General features: G+C 45.0%; 1 long non-coding RNA gene across 1 annotated transcript in view; it reads left to right on the top strand.

Annotated features, from left to right (window-relative positions):
• LOC116570786 overlaps window positions 1–13,964 on the top strand; it is an 89,297-nt gene extending 75,333 nt beyond the window's left edge. Inside the window, exon 3 of the long non-coding RNA XR_004277577.1 lies at window positions 13,792–13,964. This is a non-coding gene — a long non-coding RNA (uncharacterized LOC116570786). The remainder of the gene's footprint in view (window positions 1–13,791) is intronic.
• Window positions 13,965–19,309: the final 5,345 nt, after the last annotated feature.

The following is a 19,309-nucleotide window of genomic DNA, read 5'->3' on the forward strand; positions in this document are numbered from 1 at the left end:
AGATAGTGAGTGTAGTCCCGTCAACAGTTGAGAATCAGGAAGTAATAAGTGGCTCAAGGCCTCAGGTCCAGCAGGAAGGGGCAACGGTCCCAATCTAGGCTTCCTGGCTCTACAGGTCACAACTCCAGCCTGTCTCCACATTTCTGACCAGGAAATGCCTCTTCTTCATCATGCCATTGCCTTGCTCACTTTTTTCAGAACTATGTATGATTCTTGGTGTTCAAGACTCAACTCTCAATCTCCTCTTCTGGGAAGCCTTCCCTGACTTCCCATCGCCGCACCCCACTCCTGGTAGGGTCTGTGTAACCAGCAAACTCTTCATGGTCTGTGTTTCTCATCAGACTCTGAGAGCCTTGAGCTGAAGTCAGTTGTATTCTTCCAAGTTCCCAGCACAGGGACAGACATTAGTGTCCCTGCCACTACCACCATAAGGGATGTGTGGACTCAGTGTGTTAAAACAATCCAAACTGAAAGCGTATGTGTCTGCATGCCCGCAGGCATGGATGTTTCTCTACATGTGTGCCATATTCTGTTGCCACTGTTGCACCTTGAAGTGTCTGTAACACAGCAGAGCAGACGGTGCTGGGGCAGTTTCGGTGACTCATGAAAGCAGGATGGCAAGACCTCATCAGGGGCTGCCCTTGGCAGCGGGGGAAACCTCTGTCACAAATCAGAGCCCTCACCACCTGATTAACATTTCGTAAGATGTCGTAGTTAGTTTCCCTCCATCAAAACCCTGACTTGAGCCATTATTCATGCAAAACTGCTCCGCACAAGGGTCAGCAGAGCTTGACATGTTCAGAAACGTGAGTAGACATTTGTTTTTCCTTGTGGATTCCCTGTGACAATGAGCCAACCCTGCTCTTTGGCTGAGAAAGGGAGACAGCTGACCTTGTAACTATGGGAAATGCAAAGATCACTCTCATTTGGGCTTCTGGGGACTTTGTGTGGCACAGTGGTTAAGATTGTGGGTGCACGGTCACCTGGGTGGCTCAGTCATTAAACATCTCCCTTCGGCTCAGGTCATGAGCCCCGGGGATCCTGGGATCAAGCCCTGTGGTGGTGGGGGAGGAGGGTCCCTGCTCAGTGGGAGTCTGCTTCTCCTTCTCCCCCTCCTCCCACTTGTGTGTGCACATACTCTCTCTCTCTCTCAAACAAATAAATGAAATCTTAAAAAAAAGAGTGTGGGTGCCAGGGCCTGCTATCTGTGTGCTACTTAATAGCCAGGTTATTGTGGGCAAATTGAGGCAGTCGGGTTCTGTTATTTCCTCACTCCATGACATGCAGATGGTAGTAATACCTTCCTCAAAGGGCTGGTGAAAGATGGAAAAGTTAATGGACATAAGGCCCTTGGAAGAGCTGCAGACAGTTGTCATTGTTGAGATGTGGCTAGTTGTCGCACTCCAGACTGGAGGCTCCCAGAGGGCAGGCTCCTCCCTATGGTTACAGACCCCAGCTCAAGTCAGAGAGAGAAAAGCAATCAGTCAATATTTTGAATTACAGGTATTACTCCTGGGCAGGTCAGAATACATTATGAACAGAGGAACAAGTAGAAGTTGGCCTTGTGGAATTTAGTGATCTCCATTTTATAATCAGTGGCTCACTCTTTCTTTCTTTCTTTTCTTTTCTTTTCTTTTTTTTTTTTTAATTAACACATAATGTATTATTTGCCCCAGGGGTACAGGTCTGTGAATCATCAATCTTGCACAATTCACAGCACTCCCCACAGCACATATCCTCCCCAGTGTCCATCACCCAGCCACCCTATCCCTCTCCCACCTTGCTCCCCACAGCAGCCCTCAGTTACCTGAGATTAAGAGTCTCTTTTGGTTTGTCTCCCTCCCCAGGATCATCCTGTTTTATTTTTCCCTCCCCTCCCCGCTGAAACCCCACCCTGCCTCTCAAATTCCACATATCAGTGAGATCATATGATAATTGTCTTTTTCTGATAGATTTCGCTCAGCATAATACCTCTAGTTCCATCCTCAGTAGCTCTTTCTTTAAGATTTTATTATTTGAGAGAGAAAGAGGAGAGAGAGCAAGAAACACAAGCGGAGCTGGGGAAAGGGAGAGAGGGAGAAGCAGACTCCCCAGGGAGCAAGGAGCCCAAGGCAGGGCTTGATCCCAGGACCCTGAGATCATGGCCTGGGCCAAAGGCCAAAGCTGAGTCCACTGAGCCTCCCAGGCACCCCTCAGTGGCTCTTTCTTAACAGTTGAGAACCCTGCAACCATAGCAGGTCCAGTGTGGCTGGAAAGCAGCCATCCTCTGGTCACCAGGCACTGAATCTGGGTGGAGGGTAACATGGCCTATGACCTCATTAACCACATGAAGTCTGCTTAGATGACACAGTGACAGCAGATGGTGTGGAGGACATCTGCTCCTGTAAACATCCCAAACTCTAGCTCTCACCTCTCTGATGTTCCCAGAGCCATGTGGCTGAGTCATGGAATCTTCTGCAATATGCAGGAAAGGGTCAACTTGGCAGAACAAGCCTCACAACAGAAAAGAGATGGGAAGGCAGATGGGAGGCTTCAGTGACTCCAAGAAACACTTGGTCCTCTGCTCCCATGGTGGGGAGGCAGGAGCCCACATGGCCTGGCCAAGTGGGTGTTTGGTCTGGATGCACACCTCCTCTAGGTTTGCCTCTACCCTGGCTGCCCAAACATAGTGAGAGATGATGCACCTTTGCATTTGCATTGAGGGACTGACAGAGCCCCCACAAAAGCAGGCGGGGGTGTGTCCACAGGAGTGAGATTTGCACAGGACCTGACTGTCCCTGAAGACTCTGTCCGAGGCCCTGGCCTTGGAATAGTAATTGTGTCCCCATGTATGGGGAGACACTACTTGGTACAATGAGTGGGGGAGGCCAGCTGCAATCCCGAAGGGTGTCTTGGCCTGTCTTAGCAGGAACCTACAGCTGCCATCACAAGCCTGGAGTAGTCAGAAAAGATCTTCCTCGTTCATTTTCCAAGAGTCTTCCCAGGCCAATTTAGGGCAGGATCCCCTAGCTGGGGTAGCTGCCCTCCATCCCACTGGACTGCAGGTGGGGGTCATTGCCACCAGAAGTGAATAACGGGATTCTCAATCAGCAAAGTACACATTATGTGTCTGTCTCCCCTCCATCCTTGCATCTGTGCATGAGTGGGCTTGGTGCAGACCTTAGTCTGGATTCACCTGAAAGCCGACACTGAGAGAGGATTCAGGTGCAAAGAGGGTATCTGGGAGGTGAACGCATGTACAGTGGTTAGGGGAGAGGGAAGGGAAGCCGGAGAGCCTGCAGTCATTCGAGAGTCAGTGACACAGCCATGGAGGGTTGAATAACCTGCGTGAGACATTCAGCCGCCTGTTCTCCTGGTCATTGGTGGAGGGCTGCTTCTGGGGCTGTTGATGTCCCAGCACTTCCAGCCTTCCCTCTGCAACTTCGGACAGAGAATCCAAGCTCGGGGGAAGAAACTGTGGGTGGTCCCAGCAGGTACCCAGGGAACATGGGCGGGACATCAGCAGCACCTACATAAGCTAAAGTTGTCTGGGGAAGGGTGGTTCGGTTTTGTCTTTTCAGGCAGACTAAGAGTAATTGTCCTTTTCCAAGAAGGAAGACCAAAAGGCAGAAGCAACCCAAATGTCCATGGACAGATAAGCAAAATGTGGTCTGTCCATGCAATAGAGTAATAGTCAGCCTTAAAAAGGGAAGGACATTCTTTTTTTCTTTTTAATTTTTTATTGATTTTATTTATTTATTTGACAGACAGAGATCACAAGCTGGCAGAGAGGCAGGCAGAGAGAGAGGGGGAAGCAGGCTCCCTACTGAGCAGAGAGCCCGATACAAGGCTCCATCCCAGGATCCTGGGACCATGACCTGAGCTGAAAGCAGAGGCTTTAACCCACTGAGCCACCCAGATGCCCCAGGAAAGGACATTCTGACACATGCTCTAATATGAATGAACTTTGAGGATATAGTGCTAAGTGAAATAAGCCAGTCACACAAAGACAAACACTGTATGATTCCTCTTCTGTTAAATTCCTAGAGTAGCCAAAATCATAGAAACAATTTGGTGGTTGCCATGGGTCCTAGAAGGGGGAGTTAGAGTTTAATGGGTATGGAGTTTTATACTTTGGGAAGATGAGAATGTTCTGGGGGTAGATAGTGGTGTTGGTTCATTCACACCACAGTTTGAATGAATTTAATGCCACAGAATGGCATTAAATTGATAAGCAAAATGATAAGCAAAGGTTATGTATATCTTACTACAATTAAAAATTAAGGAAAACCAAGGCCAACATCTGAGTAACTTCTCCAAAACTGTTTAGTGGTTAGGCCATGGAGAGCCTGAGACACTTCCACTGCCTCTGCAGGCACGGGGGACCCTCACTCAGCCTGTCACCTCCTCACCAACCAAGGATTCCACAGCAAGGACAGAGCACATTGCTCTGGGTATTATAGCCCAGATTAATTTGAGACGCAAATGACACTTTTGGGGATGTCAGGGAGTAACTCCTTGGGATGACTGGCATCTCGGAATCCCACACTCTTACAGTTTTTCTTGCAGAAAGTGAAACTGACATTGTGAGGACCTACTATGTGCAGGATCTACCAGACACAGAAGGCATCAGACCAAACTTAATCCCCCTTAGTTTACGTCTTATGGGCGAGAGGGAGAGTGAACAGGTATTAAGTGACATCTAGGCACTAAGTGAAAGGATGGGTTAATGAGGTTGCCAGGTGGAGGAGGGCTGAGCAGGAGTTGGGAGAGGGGTTAAGCCACCCCGCTAGGCAGCAGGGACAGCAGGCAGGATGGCCTTGGGGAACTGGAAGGTCAGGGTGGTAGAGAATGACATGATCAGCTTTGCTAATTTCTTTATTCTCTTGCTGCTGCAGGGAGAGTGGATTAGACAAGATGAGGGTGAAGAGTGGTGGCTTGTACCTGAGCAGGGGTGGTGAATAAGGAGTAGTGCCTTGTACCTGAGCAGGGGTAGGGGGTGAGGAGCAGTGTCTTGTACTTCAGCAGGGGTGGAGTTAGCAGGGGCGAGGTTCTCACATGAAGATGTAGAAATACTTCAGCATCTTTGGAGAAAAACATTTTTAAGAAAATCATCTTTATATTAAAATAGTATTTGCAATATATTTAATCAGTTGTAATGAGACCAAACCTACATAGAAGATAGAAATCAGAAATTAGAAATCTCATATTAGGCAGCTTGGAGCACAACAGTGATTAGAGTGACTGTCGCTGCACCTTCTCTGTTCACAGGGCACTCAGAGAACCCAAAATGGCCTCTGTCATCTTTTATTCATACATCCCTTGTCATAAAATGGAGGGTTATACTCTGTCTTTCCAGCACCTTCTGTTGGCATCACACTTTGCTAGACGCTAGGAGAGCTGTCGAGATACGCAGAGTAAATAGTCCCATCTGCAGAGTGCTTCGGGTCTGGTCAGGGCAGTTAGGTAGGTGCAGTGGAAGAGTTAAACGTGTGTCTTTTGTAGCAGATCAAGGCAGCCAGAAGTAGGACGTGATTAATTGTTTAATGATAAATGGGACAGAAAATAAGGGACTGTAGGAAATGAGAGAAAAGTAGAGCCCCTTAGGATTTCCTGAGCCAGATCTGAACTCTAGAAGGATGCCTGGGATTGGGACAGGTCCTCAGCATGACAACAGGGTGAGTAAGAGCAAGCAGTAGAAAGGTTGTGGCGGCCAAGCGGCTGTGTGCTTTGTACCGGGGCCGAGGTGAAGGATGGATTTCCGCAGATGAGAGAAGCCGCAGGCTGTCCTCGGACTGGAAAGATGGTGAGACAACTGATTGTATGCTGGGGCATGGGGCTTGTGCAGTCCTGGAGGGAGGTGCGGGCAGGGTGAAAGCCTGGGGGCCGGGGGAGAGAATGGTGATGCCCCTGGAAGAGGGTGGGCGAGCGGATTTGGAGAGTGAAAGGAGTTATTTCAGGCATTCTGAATGGGATGTGTTTGGGGAACTGTCTATCAGATGCAGTGGAAAGAGGCTGAAGGTGAAAGGAACCGCCCCTGGGTTTATCTTTCACAAGGCTGTGGGGATGTTCTGGAATGCGAGGTGAGTGGCATAGCAGAGCTGTGCGTCGGTGGTCAGGGGCCAGGAGGAGACAGATGGCACACCGGGTTGGGTCATTTGAGGAGAGTTTAACTAAGGGGTGGTGTACAGAAATGTGGGCAGGGGGTGGGGGAGCCATGGACTGACTGGTAGCAGTGGCAGCCAGCCTGCAGGGGACTGGAGGTGGGGCTGTAACCTGAGATAGAGGCCATGTGGAGAGGGAGCTGGCAGAAAGTGAGCCCAGGACAGCAGTATCCCAGCCTCACTTGTCTCCCCGCTACTACCCCCACAAAAGATGGGCACCATTGATGAAGTCCCTACCATGAGTCTCCCCCGCTCCCTCGCTGGGGAGTGGGCAGCAAAGAGAGGAGAGGGGATCTGGAGGGGTAAGGAAAAAACCATAGCATATCCACAGCCAAGCTGCAGGTGCGGGAGACAAGAATTGATGCAGACACGGCGGCAGATTGATGGAGCTGGTGGGCACTGGGCAGCTGGGAGCCCAGCTGGGCATACCCACATCAAGGGAGGATGTGGAAGATTACTGGGGGGAACCAAGGTGGGAAGGGGTGGGTTTGACTCCAATAACCAGGCATAGATATACATCTCTGGTCAGTCCTCCCTCCAGAAAAAGCGTAATAATAAAAAAGAAGAAATATCTTAGTAACCAATGAAAACTGAGTAAGGATGAGAATGAATACAGAGTAAACTCCCAGCCATTGATGAGCCTTTCTATCCTATGATTTGCTTCTACAAAATCAGCAGAAACCAGAATTTCCAAACCCCACGTCCCCTTAATTTTTGTCCCTGGAAAGTCTGGCCTGACTGGAGGTTGAGAATATCCTTGAACCAGCAGCAGCCCTTCCCCTTCCTTTTCAATCCACCAGAATCTGCATGGTCGCAAAGTTTACCAGAGAGCAGGGCACCTTGACCTCGTTCGGTGCGGGCTCTCATCCAGCAGGTCCAAGATGGGCCCGAGGGTCAGCATTTCTGCCCGCTCCCCAGCCAGGTGCTGATGACCTCTGGAGCCGCTGTGGATAGCGAGGCCCTGGGAGGCCCTTTCTAATGACTGCGGGTGTGGAGGGGGGGAAAGAAAGAGCAGCTTGAAGATCACAGGTGTAAGAACTAGATGATAAGCATCTATACAAACAGAAAAAGGAAGGAAGGAGGAGGAAGGGAGGAAAGAACGAACAGAAAAAGGAAATGCAGCTCAAAGCAGTGAGCTCACTTCTACCTCCGTACATCCCCTCTGCTAGGCTTCTGAATACATTCTCTGCTGGTACACACCGTGTGCTGTTTAAAAACAGCTTCTGCGTGCAAAACCTCTCATGCACATTGTAAATTAACTGTTAATATCAGTGCACCATAAATAGATTAGCCCTGCGGCTTCCTGATCTTCTTCCTGAAATGGTTCTCTAGTTCCTGTGCTAGATGTTTTCCCCTCCACTCCTCTCTCCCTGCACCCCTGCGCACACTAAAGTGGTTTCCTTCAACTTTTGGGGGGTGATCTGAGTCATGGCTGGAGGCAGATGGTTCATGAGCCCCTTTAAGTGCCCCCTTAACCCTGGTGTCTGGAAGGCTGGCCTCCCTGCCCCTCTGACTATACCAGTACATTTCAGGTCCCCAGTGTCCCTTTCACTCATTACCTGAAGAGGACTATTAGGGTTCTTCTGGATTTGAAAAGCACAATTTGAAGATGATGATGATTTCTCAGACCCCCACTTGAAGCCCTCCTTGGCTAAGAGTAAGCCCATACAAGGACAAGCAGTAAAAATTAAGGTCGATGAATCGAAATTAAGGTCAATTTCGATAGCTAATAGAAATTAGGGTTGATTCATTCAGCTTACTCCAGCCCCACCCCCGCCTCTTCTTGAACTTTCTTAAGAGCAGAGTGTAGCACTTTCCAGCATATGCGGTCTAGATATACCTGGGTCTGGTCATTTTCTTTTCTCTTTCTGGATTGTTCGCCTTCCACTCAAGCTCACCGAGCAATACAGTTTCACCTATGATCCCTGGCTCACTGTGGGGACTTGATTAACTCCATGTGGAATCACAGCCTGGCCTCAGAGAGGTCCCAGTGCATCTGCAGCAGCATTCCAGTGAGAGTGAGCATTGCGGAGCACTTACTGTATGCCAAGACCTGACGTGCAATAGCTCATTGCTGTGCTGGCGCCCCTGAGGTAGGGGTACAGTCTCGTTCCCACTCCAGAGAGACCAGGACATGCACAGACCAATTACTTTTGATGAGGGGCACTCTGGTGGGAATAGGGGGTTGGGCCTATCCAGCTGCAGCACCCAGTTCCTAACTGGGCCATGTAGGATGAGAGCCAGCTCGAGTGGTTTCCACCCTAACCTGATAAGCTCAGGAGCAGTTCAGAGGACCCAAATATCAAACAGTCTCTGAATGAGAACATCGTAGACTGACACCACCAGCGTGACAGTGCAACACTAAGTACTGTGGGCCTCCCCAGTGTGCTTCACAACATCCAGAGCCGGGGGTTCTGTCGGGACATGTTCCTTCAATGACAAGTGCCACCACGGCCTTTTCATGCCCACTAAGGGCATCTGGGGTAGGCTCTTCCCCAGTTCTCAGCAGCAAGGCTGTCTCAGATTCAGGAATTGTCTGCATCTGGTGCCCTCATTTATGTCTCATTGAGTTGGGAACCTAATACATAAGATTTCATTTATTTATTTGTCAGAGCGCGCACGAGCATGGAGAGCAGCAGGCAGAGGGAGAAGCAGGCTCCCCGCCGAGCAGGAAGCCTGATGCAGGACTCAATCCCAGGATCCTGGGACCACAACCTGAGCCAAAGGCAGACACTTAACAGAGTGAGCTACCCAGGCACCCCGGGAACCTAATACATAAAACTACCAGATCCCAATTTGGGGTTACTGAAAGCTGGGTCATTTAATCCATTTCAGCCAGAGCATGTTGTCTACCTACCAAGTGCAAGCCGTGGGGACGCCAGAGAGGGATAAGGGAGCCACAGCCCCTGGGTCTGGGGCCTGACACAGGCAGTGTCAGGCAGTGACACATGTGGCTTTATCACATGCCATGGAAGGCCCAGGAAGCGAGGAGAGAGCTGGCCAGCAGAGAGGTGGGGAGGCCTCACAGAGGATGAGGCCTTGAGATAAGATGGAAATGAGGCAGTGGGACTCAGAGCAAAGGCTTCAGGAGAAGGCATTGCAGGGGAGAAGCACAGAAACCACCTTAGGACTTTAAAGAGAATCTGTCAGGCCAGGGTGTTTGGGGCCTGGAGCTGTGTTGCCATATGGGCTTGCCAGACGTCTTAATTCTCTAATAACAGAGCCAACATTTCTTAAACCACCCAGCTCTTTGTTTGTCTGATTTAATCCCACCCCTCACCTGTGGAAGTAGGTTTTAGCATCTCCATTTTGCAGATAGAGAAACTAAAGCCCAGGCGACTTGCTCAGGTAAAGTGAGGCATAAAACCACAGTGAAATCCTCATGGTAGTCGAACCCTCATCCCAGGGAATCAAAACTGGTCTCAAGGGGTCCCTGGGTGGCTCAGTGGGTTAAGCCTCTGCCGTCGACTCAGGTCGTGATCTCGGGGTCCTGGGATCAAGTCCCGCATCAGCCTCTCTGCTCCGCAGGGAGCCTGCTTCCCCCACCCCCTCTGCCTGCCTCTCTGCCTACTTGTGATCTCTGTCAAATAAATCATAAAATCTTAAAACACACACACACACACACACAAAACTAGTCTCAAGACCAGAGTTTGGAAGCCCCTAGAGCTACCTGTCACTGTGCATGACTGAGGTTGTCTTCAGGCCGAATCAGTCTCTGAGCCAGCTCCCTGCATGGCGCTGGAGATGGAGGGGCCTCTGGGACCCACACAGGCCCCTGGCTGGGCGGCACAGATCTCCAAGGTAGAGGAGTCCCTTCTCTCCCTGCTTGCCGCCTCCGTGAATGTGCAGAGCCCCCTGAGGCAGAGCAAGACAAAGCACAGCAAATTAAAACAATTGAAGTCACATCACTTGTGCCTCTTTGAGGCAAGCCATAAATACATAAATACTTGAACCTGCTATTCTGACTCCAGCTAATATGTTTTAACCGCAGTCTGTGGGCTCTGGAAAGCAGCTGCGAGGAGCAGGGCAATAAATTGGATTGTAAAAGCACAGGATAGAAAAATGATTGCGGCATTTTTACAATTACCTGGTTTGCCTCGGTCTACGGAGGAAAGAGTGCTTTCTCTTTGTGCTGCTGTGGTAAAAATGTATCTAGCCCAAGTCCGTTTCATTATTGTATCATCATAATCCAGCGTGTACTGATTGCTCACCACTCACCAGGGCTCACACCTGCGCTGCCCACACTCTCTCTTGGCTCTTGTGCTTTGCAGAGGAGTCCCCTGGGGCACTGAGGCCAGGCCTGCTCCAAGCCCAGGGGCTGGTTCCCAGGGGGAGCCAGGACCACCACCCAAGATGTCCAAATCCAGAGCCCACTCCTCTCAGACTTGCAGGTATTACTTCTCTGCTACCTTACGGCAAGGGCCAGAGGCAAGGGTCAGTTTTCTCTTTTCAGACTGCATGTTCTTTTCACTCCTAAGGCACTGGAACAGTCTCTGGGCCTCCGAAAGTGTGACGGGAGTGGCCAGGTCCCCTCAGTGTCCAAGCATTTTGCTCTTTCTCGGCCTCCCCGCACATTCTCAAGAATCTCACAAAAGTGAACTTAGATCCATTGTACCAAGTACAAGCTGCTTTCTATTTTTTGCTCTCCTACTTAAATTTTCAAAGAATCTAAAATAGCAGTTGCCATTTTTTACCATGTTCTCTTCTGAAATATTTAATTCTTCCTCGGGCGGTTTAACATTGCATTGCCCAAGGATTAACTTCCATTTTTGAAGAGAGTCTATTAGCCGAGAGAGAGGCAGAAAATGCATATCAGTGAGTGCCAAGGCCGGGGGCTGGGAGCACACACAAAAAGGAGCAGGGAGGCCCACGGCTGTGCCTTTATGAAGCTGCTTGCCCATCACCAAAGCCCGGACCAACTCCCTTTGTTAAACACATCCTGATTTTTAAAAAGCAAAGTTTTCCCGTAAAGACCAATTTTAAGGGGATTAATGCGCAATGAATAATGTATCACAGAAAGAACTACAACAGAAATACTTAATTAGAAGAGGTAAAACCAACTGCGGTGAACAGCAACAGGTCACCACCTCGACTCAAGCAAGTTCTGGAGGGCTCCGTGCATCCCAGCCCGATCCTGCATGAGGATTGCTCCCAAATCACCAGCAGACTGGGAGGGCCAGGATCCCTGGCTGCCAGGGTTTCTCTCATTGTCTGTTTTTTGTAATGACTGCCAGAGAAGACAGGAGGGAGAGAGGCAGGAGAGAGGTTTCTGCCTTTGGATCGAAGGTCCTCCTCAACAGCTTCCTGTCTCCCTCTTAGATAACGAAGTCAGGGGGGGGTTGGCTCTCACGTGACTCCCGGGCTTGTGCCGGCGTCCCTCCCTGACCTTCATCGGCTCCCCCTGGGCCAGGCCTAGTTTTGAAGGCGAGCCACCCCCAGAAGCAGCCTTTTCCAGCAGCCCCGGAGGGTAGCTGGGATGGCTCTACTGCCGGCCTCCACTTGTCTTCCCTTTCCTTCTCCTCTCTTCAGCAGACTGTATCTCATTTAGTTTTCGGGGTGTGGAGTTTTTTGTGTCTTTGACCAAAAGTGTCTGAATTCACTCACCAAATTCACATGGCTTTTAAGAGAAAGGTGTCTAAGCCCTGATGTTGGAGATGCTCTCTCCAGGTCAACATGGGAAAATGTAATTCTTGGCCGATTAATGTTAAGTCTGATTTCCCCAAATCCAGATTGGGTAGTGATAAGTTGTTAACACTTATCAAGTATCATTTTCTTGCTTTTTTTCTTGATAAAGAAAATGAAAGGGGCCGTCAAAAAATTTTAAAAGAGCCCATAAGGATCCCATATTTAGACTAGTTGGGGCCCTTGAGACACAGAGGATGCTTCCTGTTTCCCCCTTTGCCTCAAGCCTGCTGAGTTAGAACCCAGAGGCACAAGAGGTGTGAGGAACCCCTGGGGCATGGCAGGGGTGCAGGGCGCCCCACAATGCTGCATGCCTCATCTCCCTCCACCTAGGAAGGCTGGCCCGCTGGTTCCCATGGCCTCACCTCTCCACAGTCACCCGCCTAGGGTAGAAGGGGTGTGAACGACCCCGAATCTATAGGCTCTTAAACTCACGGAGAGCTCTGACCTCATTGCCAGTTAGAATGATCTAGGGTAGAAGAGCTTTTAGAGATGCTCTTCTCAGACCAGCCCCACATCAATTACACTGAGTCTGTAGGGGAGAGATCTACACGTTGGTGCCTTTCCCTAAACCGTGCGCCATGGTGCATGGAAGCCATGGTGCAGTCATGTTTGAGAACCACAGATCTCAGAGCACTTCCCAAGGCAGCTTTGGAGAAGGTTTCATTCAGAATAATACCTGCCCTCATCCTTGTCTCCACTTACTTGTAGATGCATCAGGTTTTCCATACTTTTCCCATTGATTTTTTTTTTTCCTGACACATTTCATTTTGAAGCTCCATTTCCCCTCCCCAGCTGACACAATCTTTGATCGTCTTGTTTCTCAGCAAGAAAACAGCTTAAAGCTTTAAGCAGTATGTGACCTTACACCCTTCCAACTTGGTAAATCTGCTGGCTTTTAACAGTAACAAAGAACTCACAATGCCCCTATAGTTATTTTATTGTACTTCAGATTCTTTTTCTTTTTCTTTTTTTAAATGAAAGCAAGGTCGTGTTTTGGCTTTGCTTTGTAAAAGATTATAATTATTGTTCGTTTAATTAAACATGTCTTTGGGACCAGAAGATTCCTTTATTCTAGAATTTTCCCAGCAGAATTTCTTAGAAAGTTAGTTCAGCTCTTTCACAATCAGAATGTTGGGTCTCTAACATTATAGTAGGTCTTAATAAATATCTGCCAATGTTTTAAAGTTACGTTTAAGGAGAACGTGTAGAGTCGAGGTATTATATGAAGCAGGAAGAACAAAGTGAAACAGCCATCACTGCAAACAGGCATTCTTTTTATAAGATATAAACACAAATAATGTGTTTATTTCCCCACCAGGTTGCCTTCCAGAACACATAAAAGCACGGTGTAATGGGAGGCAGAAATCTCTGGTTCAATTTCTGACTTATCTACTGTCTAAACTTGAAATGTGAGGTATAATAGTTCATTTCTTGAGATTGTTTTTATACTGCTACCTCACAGGGCTGTGATGTGCCTTTAAGAAAGTCTAGGTAGAGGCATCCTGAAGAACCTAAAGCACTGTCTGATACAATGTAAAACTAAAATGTTATTATTTAGGGTTTCATAGCCTGCTGTACACATTTTATATGAGGGTATGATAGGGGGCACTGAAATAGGCACATTCGAGCAGTGATCTAGCAGAAGATCAGGACTTAGAAGAGAAATTCATAATAAGACGGATGAATTGGCAGTGCTTCTTCCCTGTGATGGCAAGAGGAATTTACATCACCACCTGCAGAGGCTAGTTAATTGGTTGAAACGCTATCAATTCAAATGATGTAGGGTTTTTTGTTGTTGCTCTTTTTGTTTGTTTGTTTTTGCTTTTTTATCCTTGATGAAATCCAATTTATCAGGTGGGGGGGTTGTTTGTTTTATTTACATTCAATTAGTCAATGTATTTAAATTCAATTAGTCAAACATATTCATAATTTGTTTTTGATATAATGTTCAATGATTCATTAGTGCTCATCACAACATGCCTTGCACCATGCTTCAGGACAGAAAGGCAATAGAAGTTGGGAAGAGAAGGGTTCTCAAATAGGTAGGTATTGCTTATATAATATAATTTTTATAAGTTTTTTTTTTAAAGAATTTAAGAACTTTGGAAGCCACCTGGACTTACTTCATATGTAATGTGCATTTTTAACCCTGCAGCTGATCAGCGGGTCTGTTCAGAGACACCCACTCTTTCTCACAGCAGTGTGTTTATGCTACAAGCCTCCTCCATTTGCTGTCTACCACCACAGCAGAATCAAGATGAGGGGGGAATTCCCTTATCTATGTGTATATTTGTTTTTTCCTTAAGGATAAGCATGCGTTATAGTTTTTAAAAAGTTTTTAAGGTGAAGGAGATCCTCTTTTGGAACGATGGAGGAGGAAATGAAAAAAAAACTTACCCCTTTTTTCTGTGTGTTTCTGCATTGTTCATAAGATCTCCCTTTTCTCACCTCCTCCCAAAGAGGTGACTTCCCATCTCTGTCCCATCTCTGGAAATAACCACCGGTGGTTCACCATGTGGTTCTTATGTTTCTAGACATCCACCATTTATAATCACGGTCCTTGGAGAACAGAAACAGGACCCTGTTACAGAAGTATTCATCCAGCTCCCCAATGTTAATCAAGCAACTACTAAGGATCAATCACTGTTTAGGGGCTAAGGATAAAACACCCAGATACCAGTAAGGTCCCTGATCTCAGGTAGTTTGTACTCTAACCTTTAGTAACTTAAAACAAACCAAAAAAAAACCCTTTTTATTTAGAAATAATATAAATTTGCTGAAAGTTGAGAAGGTAATACAGAGAGCTCCTGTGTATTGTTTCCTCAGTTTCACCCCACGGTTGCATCTTATATACCCATAGTACATTATTAAGGCCCGCGATACAAAATCACATAAACCATCACTGCAGTCAAGATCAAGATGTGGTGACGTAACCATCACCACAGTCAAGATCAAGAGCTGGGTGGCACCCCAAGGATCTCCTTCGTACCGCCCCTCTGTAGTCATACACATCCCAAACCCCCTTAACCGCCTTTAACCCTGACAACCACTAACCTGTTCTTCACCTCTGTAATTTTGTCCCTTTGAGAATGTTATATAATGGTATCATTCGTTATGTGAACTTGCTAATTGCTTTTTTGCTCAGTATAATGCCCTTGAGGTCCATCCACATTGTTGTATCAATAGCTTGTTCCTTTTCATTGTTGATAGTATTTCAGGTACAGGTGTGCCGCAGTTCATTTCACCATTTTGGAGGGACATTTGGTTGTTACCAGTTAAGGCTATCATAAGGAAGACTGTGATAACAATTGTGGTCAGGTTTTTGTGTGAACATAAATTTTAATTTTTCTGAGACAAATGTCCTATATGACTGCTGAGTCATATAGCAAATATGTGGGTTTTTTTTTTCAAAGATTTTATTTATTTATTTGACAGACAGAGATCACAAGTAGGCAGAGAGGCAGGCAGAGAGAGAGGAAGAAGCAGGCCCCCTGCGGAGCAAAGAGCCTGATGTGGGGCTCGATCCCAGGACCCTGGGTTCATGACCTGAGCCAAAGGCAGAGGCTTTAACCCACTGAGCCACCCAGGTGCCCCTATGTGTTTATTTTTTGAAGAAACTGCTAGACTGTTTTCCAGAATGGCCATTGGTGCATTCTCATAGGTAATACATCAAAGATTTTTCTACATCCTCTCCAGCATTTTGTGCTGTCACTATTCCTATTTTATCTGCACTCAAAGGTGTATAGTGATATCTCATCATGGTCTCGATGTGAATTTCCCTAATGAATAATGTGTTGAACATTTTTTCATGTGCTTAGTTGCTCTCCAAATATCCTCTTCAGTGAAATGTCTGTCTATTCTTTCTTTTTGCCCATTTTTTACTTTGGATTGCTTGGCATTTTAATATTCAGCTTAGATATTTCCTTGTATAGTCTAGATAATAATCCTTTCCAGGATGCATGGTTTCCAAATATTTTCTCCCAGCCGTATAACAGAAGGATTTTATTTTGTTAAGTCCAATTATCAACTTGTTTTTTATGGTGTCATGCCACATCTGAGGATTCTTTGTCTAGCCCCAGATCTCAAAGGTTTTCTCTTGGATTTTTTTCTGAGTTTTATGATTTTACATTTTGTAATTAAGTCCATCATCCATTTAGAGTTAATTTTTGTGTAAGGTATGAGGTTTAAGTCGAGGTCCATTTTGTTTTTGTCTGTTGATGTCCGGTTGATGTCTATTGATATTCCAGCACTACTTGATGAAAAGGCCATCCTTCCTCCACTGATTTACTGTTGCATCTTTAAAGGTCAAAAATCTGCTGGGCAGTAATATGGAATTAGTTGAGGTCTCTATCCCTTCTCTCCACCAGTACCATATAGTGTTGGGTTACCAAGTCTTGAAGCAGGCAGATTGATTTTTCTCATTTGATTCTTTTAAGAATTGTTTAAGCCATTTTAATACCTTTAGCTTTACAGAAGAATTTTAGATTAACTCTGTGTCTGCAAAATACAGAGTTTTAGGTTTTTTTTTTTAAAGATTTTATTTATTTATTTGACAGAGAGAGAGATCACAAATAGGTAGAGAGGCAGGCAAAGAGAGAAAGAGGAAGAAGCAGGCTCCCCACTTGAGCGGAGAGCCCGATGCGGGCCTCAATCCCAGGGCCCCAGGGTCATGACCTGAGCCAAAGGCAGAGGCTTTAACCCACCGAGCCACCCATGTGCCCAAAATACAGAGATTTTTGTTAAGAACTTCATTAAACTTGTATCAGTTGGGCAGAATTGACATCTTCATTCTGTTGAGTTTTCAAATCCATGAGCACAGTGTGTCTCTTATTTATTTAGATCTTCGATTTCTTTTATTAGCATTTTGAAGTTTTTGGCATCCAAGTTCTATGTAAGTTTTATTAGATTTACATGTAAAACTGGTTTTTTTTTTTGAGTAATATTAAATGGTACTGTATTTTAAATTTAGCACTCAATACTCTTTACTGGTAGCATACCAAAAAATACAGTTGATTTTTGAACATTTATTGTATTTATCTAGTATTCAGTGACCTTGCTGACCTTCCATATAAGTTCAAGTTGTTTGTTCATTTTTTTTCTATTTTTAGATTTGTTGGGATTTTCTATGCAATCTCATGTTATCTATACAGTTTTTCTCTTCCTTTTCGTCCTTTATACATTTCTTTTATCTTGCCTGATTGCACTGGCGAGAACTTCTAATATTATCCTCAGCGGGGGTGGTGAAAGCAGCCGTCCTTGCCTTTTCCCATTTTATGGGGAAGGCATTCAGTCTTTCACTTACCTATATGGTATACACTTACCTGTACATGCTTTTGTAGATGCTTTTTATCAAGTTAAAGACGTTCCCCTCAGTTCCTATTTTTCTGAGTGTTTATATCATGAATGGGTGTTAAATGTAGTCAGATACTTTTAACACATTGATATGGTCATATAATTTCTTTAGCCTGTTAATATGGTGAACTACATTGACTGACATTTTAATATTGACCAGCTTGACCCCTAGAATAAACCCCATTTGGCCATAGTGTATAATTCCCTTTATATATTGCTGAATTCTATTTGCTAATGTTTGTTAAAGAGTTTTGCATCTATTTTTATGAAGGATATTATTTTCTAGTGATCTTCTTTAGACTGCCCCTGTCGGGTTTTGTTATTAGGATAATGTTGGCTTCATAAGAGAATTTAGAAGCATTTCTTCCTCTTCTGTTCACTGGAAGAGGAAGTATACAATTGGGGTTAATTCCTCTTTGGTAGACTTCTCCTAAGAAATCATGTAGGCCAGGAAATTCCTTGTTTGGGAGATTTAAAATTACAAATTCAATTTCCTTAATATTTATGGGGCTAGCTAAATTGTCTATTTCATATCGGGTGAGTTTGTGGTAGTGGGTGTTTTTTTGAGGAATTGGTCCATTGTGTCTGAGTTGTCAAATTTATGTGTATAGAGTTGTTCATAGTAATGCTTATTATCCTTTTGATGTTTTCTGGTTTTATAATAATATCCTTTGTTTTAATTTATGATATTGTTAATTTGTGGAGTTTCATTTATTTATTTATTTATTATTTATTTTTGCTTTGTCTTTCCAAGAGATTTGTCCATTTTCCTGATCTTTTTTTTTTTTTTTAAAGATTTTATTTATTTATTTGACAGAGAAAGACAGCAAGAGATGGAACACAAGCAGGGGGCATGCGAGATGGAGGAGCAGGCTTCCCACAGTCTGACACAGGGCTCCATCCTAGGACTCTGGGATCATGACCTGAGCTGAAGGCAGATAACGCCTGAGCCACCCAGGCGCCCCTTTCCTGATCTTTTTAAAGAACAAGATTTTTGTTTGTTTCTTATTTCCTTTATTTTTCTATTTAAAATTTCACTGGGCTATGTTCTTTATTATATCCTTTCTTCTGCTTGCTTTGGGTTTATTTTGTTCCTCTTTTCTTCAGTTCTTGAAGTAGGAGCTTAGATTATTACTATTTAGAAATTTTCCTCTTTTCTAAAACAAGAATTTTAGTGCTATAAATTTCCCTCCTTGTGCTGCATTAGCTGTGTCTCACAGATTTTTGATATATTTTTTTTTATTTTAATTCAGCTCAGCATGTTTTATTTTTTTTTTTTCCTTGAGATGACTTCTTTCAACCATATATCACTTGGGACCCTTTTGTTTAGTTATAAGTGTTTAGAGTTATCTTTCTACTATTTATTTCTGGTTTCCTGTGTGTGTGTGTGTGTGTGTGTGTGTGTGTGTGTGTGTGTGATGTTTGACTCTAGGTATTATTTTTCCTTGAATGTGTGCTGCAGGCATTTGAAGAGTGTGTATTCTGCTATTATCAGATGGAGTGTACTGTAAATGTTGATTCAATCCTGTTGGGGGATGATGCTGTTGAGGTCCCTCTGTCCTTGCTGCTTCTCTGCCTGTTTTCCTGTCAACTTTTGAAACAGGGATGTTTAAGTCTCCAACTATAATTTTGGATTTCTCTGTTTCTTCTTTGGGTTCTGTCAATTTTTGGCCCATATTTGCATCACTATTGTTTGGTGCATCCACATTCAGGATATATTGTATTTTCTTGATAGATAGACCTTTTTACCATTATGTAATATTCATCACTTTGCTATGATATGGTAATTTTGGTATGGTAATACAGCATATAATTTTCTTTGCTATGAAGCTTACTTCATCTGATATCAATATAGCCACTCCTGCTAGCTTTTGATTGATTGCATGATAGGTCTTTTTCTATCCTGGTACTTTTAATCTATCTTTATTATTATATTTGAATTGAATTTCCTATAGACAGTATATAGTTGGGCCCATGTTTCTTTATTCACTTTGTCAGTTTCTTTTAACTGGTATATTTAATTTAAGTATCGATAGGTCTTAACTTGACAATTTTATTTTTCTTCTCTGTACTCTTTATTTCCCTGTTTTCTTTTTCCTGTTTTTCTCTGGATTTCTTAAATATTTTTC

This window comes from Mustela erminea, chromosome 1 (assembly GCF_009829155.1).
Source record: "Mustela erminea isolate mMusErm1 chromosome 1, mMusErm1.Pri, whole genome shotgun sequence".
NCBI classification, from domain to species: Eukaryota; Metazoa; Chordata; class Mammalia; order Carnivora; family Mustelidae; genus Mustela; species Mustela erminea.